This window comes from Pan paniscus, chromosome 1 (assembly GCF_029289425.2).
Source record: "Pan paniscus chromosome 1, NHGRI_mPanPan1-v2.0_pri, whole genome shotgun sequence".
Lineage (NCBI taxonomy): Eukaryota > Metazoa > Chordata > Mammalia > Primates > Hominidae > Pan > Pan paniscus.
The window spans coordinates 128,139,418-128,164,753 of NC_073249.2; positions in this window are offsets into that span (position 1 = coordinate 128,139,418).

Below are 25,336 nucleotides of genomic sequence, written 5' to 3' on the forward strand. Positions count from 1 at the left end.
TGGCATGATTATCTTCATATTATTTCATTTATAAATATGTTCTCATTTTTGCATGGGAACTCTACTGCTTGTAGACACAATTATTTTTTCTTCTCAGGAGGAGCAAAAATGAAATTTTAATTGAATTTTGTTTTAAAGGAAAACCTTTTCAAAATGGTGAGATGTTTTGAGCATTAATCAAGTATCCCTAGATGTATTGCTCCTTGTCAAGAAGCACTTTCAGCCTTCATTCATTTGGCATATTTATTGAATGATCTTGTGAAGCAGATAATTTGCAATGTGCTGACTAAACAGTGCATAGAAAGATCTGGCCTCTGCCCTTCCAGATTGTACGCTTCAGCAGCTCTGATGATGGAGCTGTAAAAGATCTGTTTTAAGTTCAAGTAGGAGAACTGGCTTGGAGTTAATCTGCTGCTGAGGACTAAAGAAAGGGCATTTTTATAGATTACAACAGCAGCTAGGTTAATTTAAGAAAACAAAAAGCAGTGCCCCCATAAACAGTATTGTATTATTCAACTATTGGTAATTTTTAAAACCCTAAAATTCTATATAATAAACATTTACTATCCTTCACAAGTCTGTGGTTCAGCCGAGTCCCTTTTCTGGTCTGAGCTGAAATTTTCATGCAGCCGTGATCGCGTTGGGAGGCTCTGGCTGATCTTCACTGAGCTGTCTCATATATGGGAGTCATCTGGCTGTATGCTGGTCTAGGATGGCTTCTCTTGGGACAACTTAATTTTTCTCTATGTGGTCTCTCAAACTCCATCAGGCTAGGTAGGCTCTTTGGCAGAATGGGCTGAGAGAGTAGAGGCATGTAAGGCAGTAATACATTGTCACTTGGCCATCTCAGTCAATTGGCCAAGGCAAGTCCCAAGGCCAGCCAGATTCAAGAAGTGAGGGAGGAACTACAAAATCACATTACAAAGAGGCGAACACAGAGATGGGTGGAGAACAAGGGCCATTTTTGCATTCAATATATCATAAACTTTTACTGCTGCTAAACTTGTTCAAGCAGTACTCCCCAGAGTTGAGTTCCTAACTTGTCAAGTACCGATTTATTCTGATAAACATGAGAAACCCACAAATGACAATAGAAAGCAAGTTTGTTGTAACTGAAAAAGAATGGCCATGCCACCAGTCACTGAGTACATTCCAAAATGCCTTTGTGATGGCTGTCTAGAGAACTGTCTGCCCAGCACCTGACAGCAACAGGGAGCTTGCTGAAGTTTTGTTTACAGACAAATTTCCTAGATCTTCTCCAATAGGCAATAATGAAGGAAGAGAACATAATTTTACAAGCAGAAATAAAATAAAGGAGAAAAACCACCTAGGCGGAAAGAATAGGAAAGTAACTAAAATATAAGATCAGGTTACGACACATTGATTCTATATATGTACGTGTGATGTGTGTGTGTATATGTATGCATGTGCTTGCTTTGTATAATTCTGATTTTTAGAAATTTCAGTTACTATGACTTAGATAACACTACTCCCCCCAAAACAGCATTCAAATTTTAGTTACAGTATAATAACTGAGAGTAACGATTAAATGTACAAACTTTGCTGCCAGTTCTTCAGTCCAAAAATCACTATAAAAATAACACATGCACATATGATTAGTGACCAGTCATCTCACTTCCTTCAAAGTCTTCCAGTGATCTGTCACTGAATATTTGCTATTCTGTTCATGCACAGACAGCAAAGCATGTATGTGTTGACTCCTTGTCTCTCTGTAATAAATCCACATGACATCTTACAGAAGAATGCATAATTTAACCAGGATCTGGTCAACAAAAATGGAACTACAGCAAAGACAAAAAGGTGGCAATACTGAAAGTGAAATTTGAATATTGAACATAAATACACTTATAAAAGACATAGCATAGCCAACCTTGGAAATGCTGAAACTACAACCACCATCTGAGAGACTCTAGAAATGCATCCAGAGAAACAGTGAAAGTGAGCTTATTGATATAAATGGGAGAAAAGTTTGTGATGAAGATGAAGATATTGTAGAGGAAATAATTCTGATTCAAAAAAAAATCACATTAAAGGAATTCTTGGAGATATTTCACAACACTGAAAATACAAAGGATAAAAAATTAATTAGTAATGGATCCAAATGTAGAAAAGGATATGGCAATTAGCGTAGACACAGAGAAGATGCTTGCCCCATATCCTAAGTTACATGACAAGAAGGTGATGGTAAACACTGTTCAAACTTGTCTTAGCTTGGGATGTAGTGACAAACTACCATAGACTGAGTGGCTTAAATACAGTCATGCATCACTTAAGGACAGGGACGTACTGAGAAACACATCATTAGGCTATTTTGCCATGTGAACATCATGGAGTGTACTGACACAAATCTAGATGCTAGAGCCTACTGTATACCTAGACTATAAGATATATAACCTATTGCTCCTAGGCTTCAAACCTGTACAGTATGTTACTGGACTGGTGATACTCCAGGCAGTTGTAACACAATGGTAAGTATTTGTGCATCTAATGTATCTAAACATAGAAAAGTTATGGTAAAAATATGGTATTATAATCTTATGGGACCAGCGTTATAGGTGTCGTCTCTCACTGATTGAAACATCATCAGTATGTGGCACTTGACTATAACAGACATTTATTTCTCACAGTTCTGGAGGCTAGGAAATCCAAAATCAGAGTGCCAGCTACAATGGTCAGGTTCTGGGGAGGGCTCTCTTGCTGGCTTGCAGAGAGATGCCTTCTCCCTGTGCCTTCTACCTGTCTCACATGGTGAGAGAAAGTGAGCTCTGGTTTCTTCTTCCTTTTGTAAAGATACTAATCCCATCATGAAGGCCCCACACTCAGGACCTAATCTAAACCTAATTTCCTCCCAAAGGCCCCACCTCCAAATACCATCACATTGGAGATTAGAGCATCAACATTCGAATTTATGGGAAACACAAACATTCGGTCTGTAACAAAACTACTTGATAAAATTTTTACAAAGAAATAAGACATTTAATTCTCAACATTTTGGTTTTAGATAACAGAGTATGGAATAAATATCAGCTATTTTTTATTTTTCTCTGTATTTAAAGCTGTCAGTAAGAGAGTTTTAAATACTTTAACAAAATGTTTAAAGGTAACATTAATTATAATTTTTTTCCATTGCTTATTAAGACACTTTGCATGGTTTCAGCTTGCATGGTCTTTTTCTGGTCTCACACTGCTGTACAAAGTAAGGACTGCCTGTCTATATTTATATATAGGGATACATAGATGTGTGTGTGTATATGACTCCCTGTCTATATTTATACATAGGAATATATATACAAACCCACACACCCACATATATATCCCTATATGTAAATATAAACAGGCAGTCCTGTCTATACATCTATATGGGGCTGTGTATGTATATATATGTGTTTGATATGTATATGTTTTAATACATACAGATATACACCTATTTTTAATACATATATATACACACCTATATACACATATATAAAACCCCATATATATGAATAAAATCCCATATATATATGCCTTCTTTTTAAAATAAATATTGTCCCTACTTCATATTAATACACAGCAAAGAACTTTGTAGCCTCCTAACTGTTAATTATTAGATTTATTTCTCTTGGTCACTTATTTTCCTATGGCCAAATTTAAAAATACTGTTCTGATCAGTGGATAGAGAAGTATTTGTATTAGTGTATCACTTCAGCTATTCAGAGAAAGAAGGATGAGGAAAAGTGATTTTTTTCAAAGTTATTTGTATTTGATTTTTTTTTTTTTTTTTTTGAGACAGAGTCTCACCCTGTTGCCCAAGCTGGAGTGCAGTGGCACAATCTCGCCTCACTGCAACCTCTGCCTCCCAGGTTCAAGCGATTCTCCTGTCTCAGCCCCTTGGGTAGTTGGGATTACAGGCGTTCGCCACCATGCCTGGCTAACTTTTTGTATTTTTAGTAGAGACAGGTTTCGCCATGTGGGCCAGGCTGGTCTCGAACTCCTGACCTCAGGTGATCTACCCGCCTCAGCCTCCCAAAGTGCTGGGATTACAGGCGTGAGCCACCGCTCCTGGCCTGTATTTAATATTTTAAACATCTTTTAAAATTATATTGCTCACATTCTGGCTTGGTACACATACACACATAATTTAACCCACCACACCTTTTGAACATGAATCATTTGTTGGTACTCTAATGAAGTTCTTGAAAGTTATAAAGAGCTATATAGGGGAGTTGAGTCCTTTGATCTAAAGCATCTCAGAAACTATGATTGTTTATTTTTTTTCTGTTCACCTTTTTTTATGGCTTTATCTGCCCTCTGCTGTTAATTCTCATTATTTCTTGTCTTGAAAACTATCTTAGAAACTTGCTCACCTACTTCCAGTCTGCTATTGTATTTGTCAACTCAGGCTGCTATAAAAGAATATCACAGGCTGAGTGACTTAAACAACAGAAATTTATTTTCTCACAGTTCTGAAGATTGGAAGTCCAAGATCAAGGTGCCAGCAGGATTGGTGTCTTGTGAGAGCTCTCTCCATGGGTTGCAGACGACTGCCTTCTCCATACACACATGGAGAGAGAGATCTATGGTGTCTCTTTTTATAAGGACACCAGTTATATAGGATTTGGGCTCCATCCTTATGACCTGATTGAACCTTAATTGCCTCCCTAAAGGCCCAATTTCCAAACACAGTTACATTAGGGATTGGGACTTCAACATATGAATTTGGGGGGTGAAACACAATTCAATCCATAACAGCTATCCACTGTCTTGAAATTTCATCTCTTATAGTTATGCCCTGCAGAAGAATTAAAGGATGCCAATGTAACACAGATAACCATGGTGTGATTGTATTTAAAATTAAGTCAATTAGGCAGAAATGGACTCTACTTCTGTCATATAAAATAAAATGTCTGGGCTTTGTGATGGATGTTTTCATTGCTGCTATTCTGACTTATTTGCTGTACTTCTGATTTCAGATGGCCCTTTATTTATGGCTCGAATTAAAGTCATCTGATCATCAAAAGTGGTACTATGATTATGGATAAGTATATCTATGATCGTGGATAAGTATATCTTTAAGTCGAATATTTTTTTTCTCACTACTAAAAGTAACAAAGTGAAACTTGAGGTTCATAGATGTCATGACAAAGAATAATCTTCAAGTGCCCAAACAGATCTCAGATAATAATATTTGCTCTCTTAGAGAATGATTCTAGCATATGGTTTGATGTTAAAACAGTTTTATTACAAATGAAATTTAAACCTCTGGGATCCTAAATTGCAGTGATTGAATGTGAAGCTTCAATGCTATAAAAATTTCATGCAATCTTAGCTAGCTAGCTTTATTTATGATTCATTGTTTTGTGTTATAGGAGAACAACTTGTATATTATACTAGATAAGTCAAATGATATAGACTTTGTATTTTTAAATGGGAATTTCATAAGACATATGGTGACAGTATCTGGGATCAGATCCATACATTTTCAGATGCCTTTATATTTATTCTGAGTACTTAGTACTAATCTTGAAATACTGAAGACATATAGACGTAACAGCTGGGCCACCATCAATTGAAACTCTAACACTGTTCACTTTAACAACATATATTTTGAAAAATAACAATGCTGCTTTTCAACTCTTTTTTTTTCATTATTGCTTTTTATTTCTAATTCACCAAATTCCCAGGAACACTGGAAGGATAACAGAAGCAATAGTAAGCTAAATTCTCTTACATCCAGATTAATCCAGATGTTGTCAGATAATTGTTTATACTGTTTATATCCTGATATAAACTCATGGCAATTATTTTTAAATTTTGGTGTGTGTGTGTGTGTGTGTGTGTATGTGTGTGTGTATTCCAGCATCAAAAATGAAAGACTCAAAATAAATTTTGTAACAATTCAGTTATAAAACACAGAAAAGATTAAAATGCCTAATTCTGGCAAGAATGTAATATTTCTCATGCAAATATATATTTCTGCTGGCAGTGTAAATCCCTTTGGAAAGCACTTTGACATTACATTTCATGAGCCACTAAAATGCGAATAACCTTGACTCAGTAATTTCATTCCTGTGAATCTGTCTCCAAAAGTAATATAATTTAATAATCACAAAGATGATTGTAGCAGTGTTATTTGTGATAGCAAAAACCTAAATACATAGCAATAGGAGAACTGTTAAATGAATTATGGTTTACCAATTACATAGAATATTATGTAGGCATTAAATGATAATTATGCACATTCTGTAGCAACAGGAAAAATGTTTATGATATAATTTTATGTTAAAAAAGATATAAATTATACCCTACAATTACTGTTATGTAAAAATCATAAATGTAAATGTGTAAGATTAAAAGTGAACGTGGAAAAGTGAAATCTGGAATGTGCAAATTTGCTGTCATTTAAAAAAATACTTCAGTCATTTCTTTATCTATGTCAAATGCTTAACAAGTAATTCTACAGTACTGTTTATGTAATTAATTCAAAAATATAATTAAAATGACCACAGAGAACAGTGCCTTCCCTTTCAATTGATTTGATCTTGACTGAAATCCTAATATCTATATCCTGTAATCTGACTGAACCTTATTCTATACTAATTTATAATCATAATATCAGCACTTTTGTGATTTCTACTTTAACTTACTGTTGTAAATGGTGCCCTATTTCTTAAACAAATACATTTGCAATTTAGTGAATGATATAATAAACTATAACATATGTATTAGTCCATTTTCACACTGCTATAAAGATGCTACCCAAGACTGGGTAATTAATAAAGAAAATAGGTTTAATTGACTCACAGTTCCATATGGCTGGGGAGGCTGCAGGGGGCTTGCAATTGTGGTGTAAGGCAAAGGGGAAGCAAGGCATGTCTTCCATGGGAGCAGAAGAGAGCAGTGGAAACTGCCATTTTTAAGCCATCAGATCTCCCGAAAACTCTCTCATTATCATGACAACGGCGTGGGGAAAACTGTCCTCATGATCCAATCACCTCCCACCAAGACCCTCCCTCAACTCCTGGGCATTACAATTCAAGGTGAGATTTGGGTAGGGGACACAAAGAGAACTCATATCAACATATTTCTAATACATTATTTTAAAATGTAGATTAAAAATTTTTAGATATTTGATATCCACATTACTGAAGTTTGGAGGCAAGGCATCTCTGCCTTCATTGCTTAAAAGTGGATTATGTACTAAAGCTAGTAGTTCTCTAAAGAGAGCAAGTTTGTTCCCCAGGGGACATTTGGCAATGTCTTGAGACATTTTTGATGTCACAACTTGGGGAGGGGAAGTTTGCTCCTGGCATTCAGTGGGTAGAGTCCAGCGATGCTGCTAAACATCCTACAATGTACGGTACAGCTGCAGGACAACTCCCACAACAAAGAATGATCTGGCCTAAAATGTCAGTAGTACCAAGGTTGAGAAACCCTGGAGTAGGCAGTGAAAAAAAAAAGCTAGAATAGAGAAACCTAGCTTTTCGCTTTATTTCCACTGCAAAAAGAATGGGCTTGTGCTAGCTGCTTACATTCTGTCCCTAAATTTCCTTATTTGTAAACTGAAAGTAAATAAGATTTATTTTATCTCACAGGATGGTTCTGAGAGTAAAATGAGAAACAAAGTGATAGTACTTTGAGAGGCTAAAATGTACCATACTGGGTTCTGTTCCAAGATGGCCGAATAGGAACAGCTCCAGTCTGCAACTCCCAGCGTGATCCATGCAGAAGACGGGTGATTTCCGGATTTCCAACTGAGGTACCTGGTTCATCTCGTTAAGATTGGTCGGAAAGTGGGTGCAGCTCACAGAGAGCAAGCTGAAGCAGGGCTGGGCATCGCCTCACCTGGGAAGTGCAAGGGGTCAGGGGATTTCCCTTTCCTAGCCAACGGAAGCCATGACAGACTGTACCGGGAAAATCAGGACACTGCCACCTAAACACTGTGCTTTTCCAGTGGTCTTAGCAAATGGCACTCCAGGAGATTATATCCCATGCCTTGCTCAGCGGGTCCCACGTCCGCGGAGCCTTGCTTAATGCTAGTCCGAGATGGAACTGCAAGGCAGCAAGCCTGGCTGGGGGAGGGGCGTCCGCCATTGCTGAGGCTTGAGTAGGTAAACAAAGTGGTCTGGAAGCTCGAACTGGGTGGAACCCACTGCAGCTCAAAGAGGCCCGCCTGCCTCTGTAGACCACCTCTGGGGGCAGGGCATAGCCGAACAAAAGGCAGCAGAAACTTCTGCAGACTTAAACGTCCCTGTCTGACAGCTCTGAAGAAAGCAGTGCTTCTCCCAGCATGGTGTTTGAGCTCTGAGAATGGACAGACTGCCTCCTCAAGTGGGTGCCTGACCCCTGTGTAGCCTAACTTGGAGACACCTCCCAGTAGGGGCCGACTGACACCTCACACAGCTGGGTGCCCCCCTGAGACGAAGCTTCTAGAGGAAGGATCAGGCAGCAATATTTGGTGTTCTGCAGCCTCCACTGGTGATACTTAGGCAAACAGGGTCTGGAGTGGACCTCCAGCAAACTCCAACAGACCGGCAGCTAAGGGATCTGACTATTAGAAGGAAAACTAACAAACAGAAAGGAATAGCATCAACATCAACAAAAAGGACATTCACACCAAAACCCCATCTGTAGGTCACAATCATCAAAGACCAAAGGTAGATAAAACCACAAAGATGGGGAAAAATCAGAGCAGAAAATCTGAAAATTCTAAAAACCAGAGAGCCCCTTCTCCTCCAAAGGATCACAGCTCCTTGCCAGCAATGGAACAAAGCAGGACAGAGAATGACTTTGACGAGTTGACAGAAGTAGGCATCAGAAAGTCGTTAACAACAAACTTCTCCGAGCTAAAGGAGGATGTTCAAACCCATCACAAGGAAGCTAAAAATCTTGAAAAAAGATTAGATGAATGGCTAACCAGAATAAACAGTGTAGAGAAGACCTTAAATGACCTGCTGGAGCTGAAAACCATGGCACGAGAACTATGTGACGCATGCACAAGCTTCAGTAGCTGATTTGATCAAGTGGAAGAAAGAGAGTCAGTGATTGAAGATCAAATTAATGAAATGAAATGAGAAAAGAACTTCAGAGAAAAAAGAGTAGAAAGAAATGAACAAAGCCTCCAAGAAGTATGCGACTATGTGAAAAGACCAAATCTATGTTTGATTGGTGTACCTGAAAGTGATGGGGAGAATGGAACCAAGTTGGAAAACACTCTTCAGGATATTATCCAGGAGAACTTCCCCAACCTAGTAAGGCAGGCCAACATTCAAATTAGGAAATACAGAGAACAACACAAAGATACTCCTCGAGAAGAGCAACTCCAAGACACATAATTGTCAGATTCACCAAGGTTGAAATGAAGGAAAAAATGCTAAGGCAGCCAGAGAGAAAGGTTGGGTTATCCACAAAGGGAAGCCCCTCAGACTAACAGCAGATCTCTCAGCAGAAACCCTACAAGCCAGAAGAAAGTGGGGGCCAATATTCAACATTCTTAATGAAAAGAAATTTCAACCCAGAGTTTCATATCCAGCCAAACTCAGCTTCATAAGTGAAGGAGAAATAAAATCCTTTACAGACAAGCAATGCTCAGTGATTTTGTCACCACCAAGCCTGACTTACAAGAGCTCCTGAGGGAAGCACTAAACATGGAAAGGAACAACTGGTACCAGCCACTGCAAAACCATGCCAAATTGTAAAGACCACCGATGCCAGGAAGAAGCTGTATCAACTAACTGGCGAAATAACCAGCTAACATCATAATGACAGGATCAAATTCACACATAACAATATTAACCTTAAATGTAAATGGGCTAAATGCCCCAATTAAAAGACTGGAAAAGACTGGCAAATTGGATAAAGAATCAAGACCCATCAGTGTGCTGTATTCAGGAAACCCATCTCACATCCAGAGACACACATAGGCTTAAAATAAAGGGATGGAGGATGATCTACCAAGCAAATGTAAAGTAATAAAAAAAGCAGGGGTTGCAATCATAGTCTCTGATAAAACAGACTTTAAGCCAACAAAGATCAAAAGAGACAAAGAAGGCCATTACATAATGGTAAAGGGATCGATTCAACAAGAAGAGCTAACTATCCTAAATATATATGCACCCAATACAGGAGTGCTCAGATTCACAAAGCAAGTCCTGAGAGACCTAAAAAGATATGTAGACTCCCACACAATAATAATGGGAGACTTTAACACCCCACTGTCAATGTTAGACAGATCAACGAGACGGAAGTTTATCAAGGATATCCAGGACTTGAACTCAGCTCTGCACCAAGCAGACCTAACAGACATCTACAGAACTCTCCACCCAAAATCAACAGAATATACATTCTTCTCAGCATCACATTGCACTTATTCCAAAATTGACCACATAGTTGGAAGTAAAGCACTCCTCAGCAAATGTAAAAGAACAGAAATCACAACAAACTGTCAGACCACAGTGCAACCAAATTACAACTCAGGATTAAGAAACTCACTCAAAACTACACAGTTACATGGAAACTGACCAACCTGCTTCTGAATGACTACTGGGTAAATAATGAAATGAAGGCAGAAATACAGATGTTCTTTGAAACCAATGAGAACAAAGACACATAATACCAAAATCTCTGGGACACATTTAAAGCAGTGTGCAGAGGGTAATTTATAGCACTAAATGCCCACAAGAGAAAGCAGGAAAGATCTAAAATCGACACCCTAACATCACAATTAAAAGAACTAGAGAAGCAAGAGCAAACAAATTCAAAAGCTAGCAGAAGGCAAGAAATAACTAAGATCAGAGCAGAACTGAAGGAGATAGAGAGACAAAAAACCCTTCAAAAAAATCAATGAATCCAGGAGGTGGTTTTTTGAGAAGATCAGCAAAATTGATGGACCACTAGCAAGACTAATAAAGAAGAAAAGAGAGAAGAATCAAATAGACACAATAAAAAATGATAAACGGGGTACCACCATTGATCCCATAGAAATACAAACTACCATCAGAGAATACTATAAACACCTCTACGCAAATAAACTAGAAAATCTAGAAGAAATGGATAAATTCCTGGAAACATACACCCTCCCAAGACTAAACCAGGAAGAAGTTGAATTGCTGAATAGACCAATAACAGGCTCTCAAATTGAGGCAATAATTAATAACTTACCAACCAAAAAAAGTCCAGGACCAGATGGATTCACAGCCGAATTCTACCAGATGTACAAAGAGGAGCTGGTACCATTCCTTCTGAAACTATTCCAATCAATAGGAAAAGAGGGAAACCTCCCTAACTCATTTTATGAGGCCAGTATCATCCTGGCACCAAAGCCTGGCAGAGACACAACAAAAAAAGAGAATTTTAGACCAATATCCCTGATGAACATCGGTGCAAAAATCCTCAATAGAATACTGGCAAACCGAATCCAGCAGCACATCAAAAAGCTTATCCACCAAGATCAAGTTTGCTTCATCCCTGGGATGCAAGCCTGGTTCAACATATGCAAATCAATAAACGTAATCCATCACATAAACAGAAGCAAAGATAAAAATCACATGATTATCTCAATAGATGCATAAAAGGCATCTGACAAAATTCAACAGCTCTTCATGCTAAAAACTCTCAATAAACTAGGTATTGATGGAACATATCTCAAAATAATAAGAGCTATCTATGACAAACCCACAGCCAGTATCATACTGAATGGGCAAAAACTGGAAGCATTCCCTTTGAAAACTGGTACAAGACAGGGATGCCCTCTCTCACCACTCCTATTCAACATAGTGTTGGAAGTTCTGGCCAGGGCAATCAGGCAGGAGAAAGAAATAAAGGGTATTCAATTAGGAAAAGAGGAAGTCAAATTGTCCCTGTTTGCAGATGACGTGATTGTATATTTAGAAAACCCCATCATCTCAGCCCAAAATCTCCTTAAGCTGATAAGCAACTTCAGCAAAGTCTCAGGATATAAAGTGAATGTACAAAAATCACAGGCATTCTTATACACCAATAACAGACAGAGAGCCAAATCATGAATGAGCTCCCATTCACAATTGCTACAAAGACAATAAAATACCTAGGAGTCCAACTTATAAGGGATGTGAAGGACCTCTTCAAGGAGAACTACAAACCACTGCTCAATGAAATTGAAGAGGAAACAAACAAATGGAAGAACATTCCATGCTCATGGATAGGAAGAATCAATATCACGAAAATGGCCATACTGCCCAAGGTAATTTATAGATTCAGTGCCATCCCCATCAAGCTACCAATGACTTTCTTCACAGAATTGGAAAAAACTACTTTAAAGTCCATATGGAACCAAAAAAGAGCCCACACTGCCAAGACAATCCTAAGCCAAAAGAACAAAGCTGGAGGCATCAACACTACCTGACTTCAAACTATACTACAAGGCTACAGTAACCAAAACAACAAAGCTGGAGGCATCAACACTACCTGACTTCAAACTACACTACAAGGCTACAGTAACCAAAACAGCATACTACTGTTACCAAAACAGAGATACAGACCAATGGAACAGAACAGAGGCCTCAGAAATAATACCACACAACTACAACCATCTGATCTTTGACAAACCTGACAAAAACAAGAAATGGGGAAAGGATTCCCTATTTAATAAATGGTGCTGGGAAAACTGGCTAGCCATATGTAGAAAGCTGAAACAGGATCCCTTCCTTACACCTTATACAAAAATTAATTCAAGATGGATTAAAGATTTAAATGTTAGACCTAAAATCATAAAAACCCTAGAAGAAAACCTAGGCAATACCATTCAGGACATAGGCATGGGCAAGGACTTTATGACTAAAACACCAAAAGCAATGGCAACAAATGCCAAAAGAGACAAACGGGATCTAATTAAACTAAAGAGCTTCTGCACAGCAAAAGAAACTACCATCAGAGGGAAGAGGCAACCTACAGAATGGGAGAAAATTTTTGCAATCTACCCATCTGACAAAGGGCTAATATCTAGAATCTACAAAGAACTTAAACAAATTTACAAGAAAAAAATCAAACAACCCCATCAGAAAGTGGACAAAGGATATGAACAGACACTTTTCAAAAGAAGACATTTATGTAGCCAACAGACACATGAAAAGATGCTCATTATCACTGGCCATCAGAGAAATGCAAATCAAAACCACAGTGAGATACCATCTCACATCAGTTAGAATGGCGATCATTAAAAAGTCAGGAAACAACAGGTGCTGGAGAGGATGTGGAGAAATAGGAACGCTTTTACACTGTTGGTGGGAGTGCAAACTAGTTCAACCATTGTGGAAGAGAGTGTGGCAATTCCTCAAGGATCTAGAACTAGAAATACCATTTGACCCAGTGATCCCATTACTGGGTATTTATCCAAAGGATTATAAATCATGCTACTATATGCACACATATGTTTGTTGTGGCACTATTCACAATAGCAAAGACTTGGAACCAACCCAAATGCCCAAGAAAATGTGGCACATATACACAATGAAATACTAAACACCCATAAAAAAGGATGAGTTCATGTCCTTTGTAGGACATGGATGAAGCTGGAAGCCATCATTCTGAGCAAACTATCTCAAGGACAGAAAACCAAACACCATATGTTCTCACTTACAGGTGGGAATTGAACAATGAGAACACCTGGACCCAGGGCAGGGAACATCACACACCAGGGCTTGTTGTGGGGTGGGGGGATGGGGGTGGGATAGCATTAGGAGAAATACCTAATGTAAATGATGAGTTAATGGGTGCAGCAAACCAACACGGCACATGTATGCATATGTAACAAACCTGCAGGTTGTGCACATGTACTCTAGAACTTAAAGGATAAAAAAAAGTACCATATAAATATCATCCCTACACATACTTGAAAATCTCCTGAAGTTTCTTACCAATAAAAGGAAAGTAGAGACAATTATCGATAGCTTATGCATAATTGCTTGACATTTTTAATTTGTCATGTTTCCCTAAAGAATATTAATGAAAACCGTAACAACATAATTCCACTTTGCTTATGTTTTCCAGATAAAATAATCTAGCTTTCTTACTTGTCTGCCCTGTCCTGTGTCTTGAATTTCTCCATTGTCATTAATTTTTGCTTCAGATACAAACATGCCCAGGATCACTTTGTGACCACCCAGGCTTGATCTCAAGCTCTCACTTCTTCTGTCCCATTTTCTACTTGTTACTGTAAATTTCTCACTTCCCATTCACTCCACTGTCCAGTGGCATGTTATTCTTCCATTTCTCCTACAACTTCTGAGATTAATCTCAATCTCCCTCTTGGCTTCCCAGAGGTTAAAGGGAATGGCATAGAAGCAATTATACCTCAGTAGCAGTGAGCACACCCAGTGCCTTTATCTTGGTTTTAATACCATTCTCCAATAAAAGTATTTACCTTTTAGGTAGGGCTCCTTGAAGAAATGCTGATTCTAGGACTGGGGCAGAAAATATACAAGATGAGCCTGGAGCAGTAAAGAAGTCACACACACACACACACACACACACACACACACACACACACACACACATAGGGAAGAAAAAGTAATATCTTCTCCTCACCTGTTGTAAGGTTTATGCTGGGGCGCCTATAACAAAAGACAGATTAACAAGAGAAAAGCACGTAAGTTAACTTTTTGTACATGACTCAAGAAGGACCCTTCAGAAATGAAGACCCAAAGAAACAGGGAAATTTGTATATTTTTATGCTTAGGTTTAAAGAGTGGAAACTTGTGCAGAAGTATAATTAAACAAGGGGGCAGGATGATCTTATGGTAATAAATCGGAGTGAATTTAGCAAAGCCTAAGTTCAGATTCTTCTTAGTGTCTCTGTGTCTTCAAGGACAGGATGTTTCTGGACCTCAGGACCAGAACCTCAGGACCTCAACCTCAGGACCAGGCTTAAGGAGATACCTCTGGATGAAGCTTTAATGATCTGCTTCAGAAGAAAAGAAAGACGGGAAGATGAGAGTGATCCCCCTACTTCTGCTTGTTTCTCAAATGCCAAGGTCATATTTTGGGGTAATTTGTCCTGAACCCCATGATATATGATGGACGGATGTTAAAGTGACATAGGGCTCAACTAAAAGATCTCCCAATGGCCAGTGTTGGAAAAATTTGAGCAAGAAAATAAATAATATAATATTGTACAGATTATATAACATACATTAAAAGAAAAACAAAGATTCCATACTGATGTAAATAAATGATTGAATTAATACATTAATAAATGAGGGAAGAATAGACACATCTAGTCAGCATAATTGTGAATAGGTGGATACTCCAGTCTCAGAAAGGTGAAATATAGCTCCCCACTCCTTAAGTGTGTCCTACATATAGTGACTCCTATACAGAAAGGATTATATGAAAAAGAGTGTTGATAAAAAGGGTAAAACTCTGTGAAATATTTGAATAGATTTAGTCTGAGCCAAATATGAGTGACCAATGGCCCACAACACAGCTCTCAGGAAATCCTGAGAACATGTGCCTAAGGTAATCAGGCCACAACTTGGTTTTATACATGTTAGGGAGACATAAGACATCAATCATTGCATGTAAGATGTACATTGGTTTGGTCCAAAAAGGTGGGACAACTGGAAGTGGGGGCTTCCAGGTCATGGGTAGATTCAGTGACTTTCTGACTGGCAATTGGCTGAGAGTTAAGTTATTGTCTAAAGACTTAAAATCAGTAGAAAGGAATGTCTAGGTTAAGATAAGGGGTTGTAGAGAACAAGGTTCTAACATGCAGGTGAACACTCCAGGTTGCAGGCTTCAGAGAATAGATTGTAAACGTTTCTTATCAGACTTAAAGAGTCTGTTTTATCAGTCTTAAGGTCTGTGTTGATGATAATGCCAGTCAGCTGGGCCTGAATTCCAAAAGGGAGGTGGGCATAATGAGGCATGTCCAACTCCGCCTTTCCATCATGGCCTGAGCTAGATTTTCAGGCTAAATTTGGAATGCTCTAGGCCAAGAGAAAGGGTCCATACAGATGGTCAGAGGGGATCAGCATTTTATTTTTGATTTATAAGAGTAACTTTACAATGCAGAAACATGACAAATACTACCTCAACCAGATGATCACAAATAATATTAATAGCCATAAATCATGTTTATAGTATGTACCCTTCATGTGAAGCACTGAGAATGGCACTTTACCTCTGTAGTCTTCTCAAAACCATAAACCCAATCTAATCATGAGAAAAATATCAATCACATCTCCATTAAGAGACATTCTACAAAATACCTGGTTAGTACCCCTCAAAGTGGTCCAGATCATCAAAAACAATGAAAGCCTGGAACACTGTCATGGCCAAGAAGAGTAAGAAATAAGACGAGCAAACGTAATATGGTATCCTAGATAGGATCCTGGAGCAGAACAAGGACATTAGGTAAAAATTAAGGAAATCAGAAATAAGTATGGACTTTAATTAATAATGTATCACTGAGTTCATTAACTATGAAACACTTGCCAGGTTAATGTAGAATATCCAAAATAAGGTAAACTGGGTTTACTAGGGTATATGGGAATTCTCTTATATCACATTCACAAATTTTTGTATGAATTTTGTGAACCTATTCTAAAATAAAATTTACTTAAAAATAATGCTTATTATATTAACATTTTTAAAAACTGTTTTTAAAGATTAGTCAGTGCATCTTCTTCTTGCTGAACTGCCTGAATGTCACAGAAGACTTCCTTTACTATCCAGACTTCAACATCATCTATTGTTTGTTATCAGTTACTCATAAAAATGCCTAAAATCTACTTGGCAGCCTCTCTATGAATATTCATTTACATATTAAGAACTAGACATTGTTGGCCGGGCGCAGTAGCTCACGCCTGTAATCCCAGCACTTTGGGATGCCGAGATGGGCGGATCACGAGGTCAGGAGTTCAAGATCATCCTGGCTAACACGGTGAAACCCCGTCTCTACTAAAAATACAAAAAATTAGCCAGGCGTGGTGGCGGGCGCCTGTAGTCCCAGCTACTGGGGAGGCTGAGGCAGGAGAATGGCGTGAACCCGAGAGGCGGAGCTTACAGTGAGCCGAGATTGCACCACTGCACTCCAGCCTGGGCGACAGAGAGAGACTCTGTCTCAAATAAATAAATAAATAAATAAATAAAATTAAAAACTAGACATTGTTGAGATAGTTGATGAAAAATTAAGAATAATAAAGGGAAACAAGGCTCATGTCTCCCTTAAAGGAACAGGGCTTGCTGCCAGGCTGCAATTCATTTCTAGCACAGCCCTAAATAGGATGCTATTTGTGTGATTTCCATCTCCCTACACTGAAAACAATGGATGAGTTAATTAACCCTCTACACACCCTGAAAACTTGTTCTTTCAAGCATGGATTTTTGACTTCCGACAGGTTTGGAGTGAGACAAATTTGAGTACAGGGCCCCTCCCGTCCCAGGGCGGCCAATTCTCAGTCCTATTTGTTTTTCAACATGAAAGGCTTATTCCAAGATCTACCAAGTATCCTGGGAAATTGGTCTGGGAACCTGCTTAGCTCTACTATTCCTGCCTTATACATAAGTCAAGAAGCTCCAAAGGATAGCATTTTGATAAATCATTCTTAGTTCATTTTGCCACAACTCTATGTCCCAAGCCCTCGTGGTTTTGTTTTTATTTCTGTTTTTATGGCAGACATTGTTAATCTATCACTGAATCCATTCTCACTGAGTAGGCCAGACAGGCAGACAGGCTCATTTCCTGTTTTCATGTGGTTTAGAGAAAAGATCAAAAGCCCTTTACTCAAACTGTAGCTTACCTAACTTCCAGCCAATCAGCAACAAAAAACCCAAGAAGCTATTAACCACAAGTTCCTGCTTTAGGGGGACAGGGACTTCCCTTCGACTCCACATGTGCAGGTAGACTTAAACTTTAACTTATAATTGCCCCTCCCCCTCATTTTAATACTAAAAGTCACACAGCCAGTGGTGGAGATTTAAAACGGTAATATTACATGTGGTGTATGAAGAAACATGTAGAGCCATTGCACAAGTGCTAGAAAAAACCCTCCTATACATGCCCTGATGAAATCCTTCCCTATAGAAAGTCCGCATAAAACAAATCCACATACTACCCTCCAGGAGCAGCCTGCCCTTTTCCTTTTGTGGTGCCGACTTCCTTGCGCACAAGCTAAAATAATGCTTTCTCTTTCTCTATGCTGCTATATCTAGTGATCTCTCTTGATTTCTATTGTCATCTTTCTTGAGACATTACAAGAACAGAGGGCACTGATAACACCTGTATGCAGCTTCAGAATCAGGCTTAACTCAGCAACTCAGTGGATAGGGAAGGCACGATCGGCTCAGGCTGGAATCAGGTGGACCTATCTTCCTTATCAGCAGATGAGCAATTATATGAGAAGTCATGATTTACTCTAATGACATTATGTCTTCTCTGGAAGGAAAAAATTAATCCTAGAGACAGAGCGCCTCAAAGCCAGGATATCCTAAGTGTATTGACAGCTGAACTCAGACAAAATTATGGACGAGACTAAATTAAGTTTCAAGTCTCCTCCCACATGCCCACCTCTTAGTTTCTCCATAATTAAGCCTGCTTGGAGTGATTACCATACTTCATTCCCTTCCAAAATATATTTTTTCTTCTATTTCCTCTACCACAAAACTTAGTAATTTATAGACTCATTGCTTTAAAAATAACCTTTCGGCCTTAGCACACCTTAGACATTTAAGAAAATGCTGGCTTATCTGATAAGTGGGGAAAAAAGTGTCAAGAAAAAAATGCTCATTAGATGCAAGGAGTGCTTCCAATTCGGTAGTTAAATATGCTGAATCCTGTAAATCTTTGTATAGCAACACATGGCAGATTATAACTGCTGGGATGACCCTTACATATAGTGAATATGAAATAGTCAAACAGTAAAGTCCTAGCTAGGTGGCTGGGTGGCACTCTGTTTTAAGTAATTTTTAAAACCAACCACAATATCCCCACTGGGAAATTTGCTACACAGAAAGTGTTCATTGTTTACAGCCATTGGTCACTCTCCAACCCAACAACTCATTTATTCTTCATAACTCTTATCAATATGCAGAAATATTTACTTGTATTATTATTATTTATTACATATATTCCCTTACTAGAATTTAAGCTTCAAGAAAAAAAGAACCTTGACCATGACTAGATCCTTAGGAACTAAATAAATATTTGTTGAAAGAATAAATGAATCTAAAACCCAAGCCTTTGACAGTACCCCATAATTAAAGCCAGAGATAATTATAGAATCCCATTCTTCTTAGCTACTGAGAAAATTTTAGAAGATACTTTATCAATGTATATGTATAATACATATATTATATACAAATATATGCACATTTTACATAAAGACCAGAAAATATGATGGTATAACTTAATGTTGAAGAGAAAGAAAGGGGCAAAGGGAAAGGCGGCTTTTTAGACACTAAGTAAAATTTGGCCACTTGGTAATTTTCCCTTACGTAGGACCTCATCAGAAAGCCTACTTAATTTAATGCAGTTGAGATTTTTCCAGGTGTCAGCCTTCATGCTGATTATATTTCTCAAAACTTCTTATTATATCTTTCAAAATAAGCAATTCCAACTTCTTTACTCATCCTTTAGGAGTCCTGTTGTTTCTTCTCTATTGGATCCAGCTATGAATTTCTCTGGCACTTGAGATTTCACTTGCACCTTAAATCAGAGACTGTGAAAGCAAATGCTTACAAGACCAGGAAGATAACAATAATGAGTGATACCTTGGTCTTTTTGTGAAAATGTTTTTCATTGTATGAATGAGGGGTATGTACCCACACAGAGTGGTGGAGGTTGCTATGTGTAGCTCCTGTCAATTGTTGTGATACCAGAATTAAGACCCTCCACCACCGGATCATCTAATATTTCAAGAGAATCCAGAAATCTGGATTGTATGAGAAAATTTATAGTCTTTAGTTGGACTGATTTTTATAACCACTTGAGGATACACAAGTTAGGTCTGTGTATGCAGTGCAACATGCTATCAGTTGTTTTTCAATTCTAAAATAATGATACTCTGGTTACTTTTCTCAGGACATATGCAGACTTTGGCTCTCTAAGACCTTTGACTAGCTGTGTTAGGACACATTAGTCTACCAGACTGTGTGGGGCAAGCAACATATCATGCAGCACCCTCGTTTAATAGTGATTACAGCAGTTTCACCTAGCTCATGTAAATGCCTAAGACAGTCCTGGCTATTGGCAATACTGTAGAATATTAGAATGACCTTGCCTTTCGTCTGGGTCATACACTGATTTTATACACATATATGGGTTTTCTGTGTTGGTTCCTTGTTACAGACCTTCTTGCCTTCTTTTCAGCTTGTTGGCATTTGAGCCAATGCTATAGCCCAGCCATGTTATAAAATCATGATTCCCAATTACCTAATATGTGAAGTGTTGGGTACTTTTTCCCTTCAGGGTTTTTCATAGCTAGTAATCTAATAAACTATGTTCAATTTGGCCCATTCATTGTACTTGAAGAGGATGATATATATTCCATACCTGAACTATTGATTATTCATTAAAATTCAGCCCTTCCTCTTCCCCTGATTAATTCCTGTCAGTTTAATTTCTCTTCTTCTATTACAATAAGCTTTCAATTGTTTCCTGACCACAAGTCTCATGCTCATTTTGCCAGTCATTCAAACATATGCCCAAATAACTATTTAAAATCTATGTTTCTATCATAATCAGGTAATATTCATAGTTACTTATCTGTAGGATAACGTCTATGCATCAAAGCATGTGATATTATCAGAACAAAATATATATTTAAAATGGTGCTTTTTGCCACTTTCTCAAACAATCTAATATTTAGTCCCAATTCTGCAGAGACCACTTGCTTTCACACCTCTCTGGCTTTACCATGTTTACACTATTCTTTTCAGCTATCCATACCCATTGTATCTTTTGAACACTGACCAAACAGCAATTCTATTTGACCATTTCCTCAACAATTCCAGATAGTAGTTGTTTTCCTTACCTGTGCTATTTACCTTTATGATAGCATTCAACATATCTTTTTAGATTTTTTTTTTCCTTCTATTTGCTTGGGATCTTAAAGTAGATGGGGACCATGTGTTCATTTATATAGAACCACTACTCTAGTGCTGAAACTACAAAATAGGAGGCATTTATTAAAATATTTTCATATAAATAAATAATTTCATGAATCTTTAGTAATAAAGCATAAGGACTAAGAGGTAGGATTTGGAAAACAAAAAGAATTGAGTTCAAATTCCATATCTGATATTTTTAGCTGGGAAATTTTAAGCAAGTCAAATTACCTGCCTTGGCCTTAGTTTCTTCTTTGAAATATACCATTAAGAAAATGAAGAGGAAATCCAGAGGCTGCAAGAAAATATTTGGAACACATATGCAGATGCTCCTCGATTTATGATGGGGTTACATCTCAACAAATTCATAGTAAGTTAAAAATATTGAAGTCAAAAATGCACTTTAGTACACTCAACCCACCCAACATTATAGCTTGGCCTAGCCTACCCTAAATGAGCTCAGAACATTAGCCTCTTGTTGGGCAAAATCATCTAACACAAAGCCTATTTTATAATAGTGACTATCTCATATAATTTATTGAATACTATAAATACATGGTTTGATACATGCAAATCAACTTATGTGACTCATGGCATAAAAAAATTAAGGACAAAAATTATGTGATATGGTTTGGCTGTGTCCCCTCCCCAAATCTCATCTTGAATTGTAGCTCCCATAATTCCTACATGTTGTGGGAGGCACCCAGTGGGAGATAATTAAATCATGGGGCAGTTTTCCCCATACTGTTCTCATGGTAGTGAATAAGTATCATAAGATCTGATGGTTTTATAAAGGGCTTCCCCTTTTGCTTGGCTCTCATTCTGTCTTGCTTGCTGCCATGTAAAATGTGCCTTTTGCCTCCCACCATGATTATGAGACCTCCCCAGTCACATGGAACTGTGAGTCCATTAAACCTCTTTTTCTTTATAAATTGCCCAGTCTCAGGTGTGTCTTTATCAGCAGCATGAAAACAGACTAATAGAATAGAGTGGGGCACTGCTGTAAAGATATCCAAAAATATGGAAATGACTTTGGAACTGGCAAACAGGAAGAGGTTGGAACAGTTTGGAGGGCTCAGAAGAAGAGAGGAAAATGTGGGAAAGTTTGGAACTTCCTAGAGATTTGTTCAACGGCTTTGACCAAAATGTTGATAATGATATGGACAATGAAATCCAGGCTGATATGGTCTCAGATGGAGATGAGAGACTTGTCAGGAACTGGAGTAAAGGTGACTGTTGCTATGTTTTAGCAAAGGGACTAGCAGAATTTTGTCCCTGCCCTACAGATTTGTTGAATTTTGAACTTGAGGGAGATGACTTACAGTATCTGGCAGAAGAAATTTCTAAGCAGCAAAACATTCAAGAGGTGATGGGTGCTGTTAAAAGCATTCAGTTTTAAAAGAGAAACAGAGCATAAAATTTCAGAAAATTTACAGGCTGACAACCTGATAGGAAAAAAAAAACATTTTCTGAGGAGAAATTAAGCAGGCTGCAGAAACTTGCATAAGTAAAGAGGAGCCAAATGTTAATCACCAAGACAATGGAGCAAATGTCTCTGGGCATGCCAGAGGTCTGCATGGCAGCCCCTCCCATCACAGGCCTGGAGGCCTAAGGAGAACAAATGGTTGCATGGGCTGGGGCCAGGGCCTGTTGCTCTGTGCAGCCTAGGGACTTGGTACCCTGCATCCCAGCCGCAATAGCCTTGGCTAAAAGGGGCCAAGGTACAGCTCAGACAATGGCTTCAGAGAGTGCAAGCCCCAAACCTTGGCAGCTTACACATGGTGTTGAGCCTGTGAGTGCAGAAGTAAAGAATTGAGGTTTGGGAACCTCCACCTAGATTTCAAAGGATGTATGGAAATGACTGGATGTCCAGAAAGAAGTTTTCTGCAGGGGCAATACCTTCATGGAGAACTCTGCTAGGGCAGTGCAGAAGGGAAATGTGGGGTTGGAGCCCCCACACAGAGTTCCTACTGGGGCACTACCTCGTGGAGCTGTGAGATGAAGGCCTCCATCCTCCACAGCCCAGAATGGTAGATCTACCAACAGCTTGCATTGTGCACCTGGAAAAGCCACAGATACTCAATGCCAGCCCATGAAAGTAGCCAGAAAGGAGGCTGTACCTTGCATAGCCACTGGGGCAGAGCTGCCCAAAACCATGGGAACCCACCTCTTGCATCAGTGTGATTTGGATGTGACACATTGAGTCAAAGGAGATAATTTTGGAACCTTAGGATTTAATGGCTGCTCTATTGGATTTTAGGCTTCCATGGGGCCTGTAGCCCTTTTGTTTTGGGCAATTTCTCCCATTTGGAATGGGTGTATTTACCCAATGCCTGTACTCCAATTGTATCTAGAAAGTAACTAAATTGCTTTTGGTTTTACAGGCTTATAGTCAGAAGGGACTTGCCTTGTCTCAGATAAGACTTTGGACTGTGAACTTTTGAGTAAATGCTGGAATGAGTTAAGACTTTAGGGGACTATTGGAAAGGCATGATTAGTTTTGAAATGTGAGGACATAAGATTCACGGGGGGGCCAGGGGTGGAATGATATGGTTTGGCTACCCAAATCTTATCTTGAATTGTAGGTCCCATAATTCCTATGTGAGTGGGAGGGACCCGGTGGGAGAGAATTAAATCATGGGGTAGTTTTCCCCTTACTGTTCTTTTAGTAATGAATAAATCTCACAAGATCTGATGATTTTATAAGGAGTTTCCCATTTTGCTTAGTTCTCATTCTCTCTTGAATGCTGCCATGTAAGATGTGCTTTCGCCTTTCCACTATGATTGTGAGGCCTCCCCAGCCATGTGGAACTGTGAGTCCATTAAACCTCTTTTTCTTTGTAAATTACCCAGTCTCAGATATGTCTTTATCAGCAGCATGAAAACAGACTAATATACTGTATGATCAGCTCAATAGATGCAGAAAAAGCTTTTGATAGAATTGTGCATCTCTTCATGTTAAAAAATCCCTGAAAAAACAGCAGAAAAAACATACCTCAAAATAATAAATGTCATATACAATGAACACATAGCTAATATTATCCTGAATGGGGAAAAGTTGTAAGCAGTCCCATAAGAAATGGAACAAGACAAGGATGCCCACTTTTACCACTTCTATTTAACATAGTAGTGAAAGTCCTAGGCAGAACAATCAGGCAAGAGAAAGAAATAAAAGGCATCCAAATTGGAAAAAAGGAATTTAAATTATCTGTCTTTTCAGATGATATGATATTACACCAAAATCCCTTAAGATTCCTCCAAAACTCTAGATTTGATGAATGTATTCACTAAAGTTTCAGGACACAACATCCATGTGCAAAAATTATTAGCATTTCTACCCACCAATAACAATCAAGCTGAGAAGCAATTTAAGGAGGCAATCCCACTTAAATAGCTACACACACACACACACACACACACACACACACACACACACACACACACCCCTAGGGATATATTTACCGAAGGAGGTGAAAGATTTCTACAAGGGAAACTATAAAGCATGGATAAAAGAAACTGTAGATAAGACAAACACATAAAAAATATTTTGTGCTAACTGATCAGAAGAATTAATATCACTAAAATAATCATACTGCCCAAAGCAAACTACAGATTCAATCCAACCCCTTTCAAAATACCAATGCCATTTTAACGGAATTAGAAAAAAAAATCTTAAAATTCATATGGAACCAAAATGGAGCCTGAATAGCCAAAGCAATTCTAAACAAAAAGAACAAAGTTGGAGACATAGCATCACCTGACTTCAAATTATACTAGAAGGCTATAGTAATCCAAACAGCATGGTACTAGTATAAAAATAGAGACATAAACCAATGAAACAGAATAGAAAACTCAGAAATAAAGCCACATATCTATAGCCAACTGTTCTTTGACAAAGGTGACAAAAACATATGCTGGGGAAAATATACCCTTTTTAATAAACGGTCCTGGAAAAATTGGATTGCCACATTCAGAAGAATGAAACTGGACCCCTATCTCTCACCATATACAAAAATCAACTCAAGATGGATTAAAGTCTTAAATGTAAGAACTGAAACCATAAAAATACTAGAAGAAATCCTAGAGAAAACTGCTGGATATTGGTCTAGGCAAAGAATTTATGACAAAGATCTGAAAAGCACCACCACCACCAACAACAAAAATAGACAAATAGAAATTAATTAAAGTAAAAAGCTTCTGCATGGCAAAAGAAATAATCAACAAAGTGAACAGATAATCTGCAGAATGGGAGAAA